General features: G+C 34.4%; 1 pseudogene; it reads right to left on the bottom strand.

The window, feature by feature from the left end:
- Positions 1 to 477: 477 nt before the first annotated feature.
- Positions 478 to 1306, bottom strand: LOC126766478 (antigen 5 like allergen Cul n 1-like; annotated as a pseudogene).
- Between the last annotated feature and the right edge of the window lie 1532 nt (positions 1307 to 2838).

Raw genomic sequence — 2838 nt, forward strand, 5'->3', positions numbered from 1 at the left:
TCAAGAAGGGAGATAAACTTTGCACGAATAATGCCTTTGAAGTATGCCACCTTAATCCTTTCTTGTTGTGTTTTCGGCGGTTGATTTTAATTCTCTTATTAACATTTATAAGTTGTCAAAATTTTACTTACCTCCTGAGCTGGGCATACCTAATCCCGATTCAACACAAAAAATGTCAAAATTTCTCTTTCACCTGTCAGAAATTTAATTTTTCTACGATTTAGCACACAACCTTATTAAGCAAATATTTAAATGTAATTTGAAATTTTAATCCTTAAATAATAGCGAATTATACTCTGATTAATTATTACCATAACCAAAATCAGTAAATTTAAATACCATTGAGTTTCAGTTAATACACAGATTTATTTTCATCCTATTCTTCAAATATTTTCCTTTTATTTTGGCAAAGATGAGGATATTTACTGCTCGGTACACTTTCATAAAAATCACATTCGGATGCTGATGAATCGCCTTTCTTGTACATGAATGTGCCTGCTAAATTAGTTATTGAATAATTACATATAACCTCAATACAATAATTTCCAAACGAACAGTTTTGGTATAGCGCCAGACCACAACCGACGAAAGCTGCACGTTCATTTGCAATGGCAGAGAAATGACCGATACTAGCCCAGTCTTCAGCGCTGAAAATCGTAATTTTATTTTTTATGCCAAATATTTGCGCTCACCCGTTCCGAAATTCGTCAGCCATTGCATTTCCATCATCCACCATTTCATATTCGCCCCACCAACCATCCACCGCTGTCTCTACCACATCTGCTACCGTTTCTGGCTTTCCACTTAAGCCCGTTATAAAGAGATTTTGACCGGAGCCCGGAAATCGCTTAGTAGAATGACAGGCATCATGCTCCAGATTACAGCGTTTTGCATGGTGGTCAGCTATATAGGCTAACTCGTCATTCCATATTACTTCACGCATGTTGAAATTTTCTACCTCCTTTGAAAGTTTGCTCACCCCCTGCTAGTTTGTTGCGGTACTCGTTGTGTCGTTCGACATATGTATGTACATACGTTTAATTTTGCGTGTCAATGGCAAAAGTTCAAGGAGTTCGCCTTCCCTAGGCTAAGAAGAGAGATTACCGCTTTAGGGGTGTACTAATAATATATGAATAAGAGCGCCTACCACATCATCTGGATCATACATAAAATGCTTACTATCGCCACATAACTCTTCCAGTTTATCACAATAATAATAAGCATTGATGGAAACGCAAGGCCATATCGAAAAAACAAAGAAATAAAAGTCAATATTTAGAAAATTTAGCATATTAAATTTTTGATCCTAAATACATCACCCCAGTTTGAAAAATTGTAAATAATAAAGTTTTTATATATCACATCAAATTTGATTACAATATCACGGATAATGTAAAAGTAGCATTTATGAGTGATTCAATAAATAATGAGTTCATTGGCCTGTATAGGTGAAACGGATATGTTTTCGAGAAAATTTCCGAAGTGGCATTATGCTCAAAATTCCAGCAAGAAATTCTACACTCTAAACAAGTCAAAACAGCAAGAGGATATTATAAACCTTGAAATCTTCACGCTACGTGGCAGTAAAAGTATAAGAGAATTAAGATTCATGAAGTTTAACTCACTTGGATCCCTGTTCTCATTGATGTGTTGGACGGAATTAGTTCAAGACTAACGAATATCACAGTCTTTCACTTGGTTTTTTCCTTTGTGCATTAAGTTCATCCTGATGACCACCCTCTCGAAGCCATAGTTTATGGAAACCTTCAGGAAACTGAAAAGAGTTAGGAACTTTTTATTCAGGAGTATCAGCGCTTGCTGATATGGCTCCTGCGTTCTTTCCATCCTAATCACTCTTAATTTCAACCGGATTGGAAGACCCGCTCTAAAAATAGTTTAAAGTATATGTATAGTATATCTTCCAAACCACTAAAGCTATATCGCTGGGAATAAGTCTTTCTAGCTCTTCTTCATACGTTGTTAAAATGGGTAAAATCAGATAATAACTACACCAACTCCTCATATAACGGTTACGTTGAAAACTACTGAATGTGCGATAACTCACTGAATGGATGCGACACAAGTGTTATACTTCCCAACCCAGAAGGTGGGGGAGAGCTTTACAGGAGAAGGTGTAAAAATTGAAGAATGGGCTTGGCACCACCTTTAAATGAAATCCTATATCTCAGGAAATACCCGATCAGTTTCCAAATTTGGCATGATAAGTTACTCAACCATTTTTTTTACCTACTTTCCGATTCGAACGCTGCCCTCATCATTGTTAATCAAGACTTATAGAAATTACGCTAAAATTTTACTGTCAAAACTATCAAACGTAAAAAAGACCGTCAAAGAGTTGGGTTTTTCGAAATTAAAAAATAATACAAATTTTGATTATCAAAAAAACAAGTGAGTCGTACCGAGATATTATGTAATATACACAAGTTTTTAACCTTTAGCAATTTGACATTTTAAACATCAAGTGTACGAATGCGTGTATTGAAAATTATAAACATAACATATACATATGTATGTATATTAATCATTACATTAAACGTATACATATTTTCATAAACCAAGTGTGTCGTATGGTGTTGTTAATATACAAAAGCTTTAAGCTTTCGTTAACAACTTACAATCATTATGACTTTAAACTGTCAATCAAGTGCACGGTTGTGTGTATCGAAAATTATAACCAAAACATAAATATTAAATATTACACTAGGGTCGCCAGTGGTCGAAGTTCGTCCAATAGAAAATACAATTTATTAGCAATGTTAATGGTATTTAAATTTTATTAAAGAATTTGAACAAATTGTGAACAAAATTGTTATACAT

Source organism: Bactrocera neohumeralis, unplaced genomic scaffold, assembly GCF_024586455.1.
Source record: "Bactrocera neohumeralis isolate Rockhampton unplaced genomic scaffold, APGP_CSIRO_Bneo_wtdbg2-racon-allhic-juicebox.fasta_v2 ctg1385, whole genome shotgun sequence".
NCBI classification, from domain to species: Eukaryota; Metazoa; Arthropoda; class Insecta; order Diptera; family Tephritidae; genus Bactrocera; species Bactrocera neohumeralis.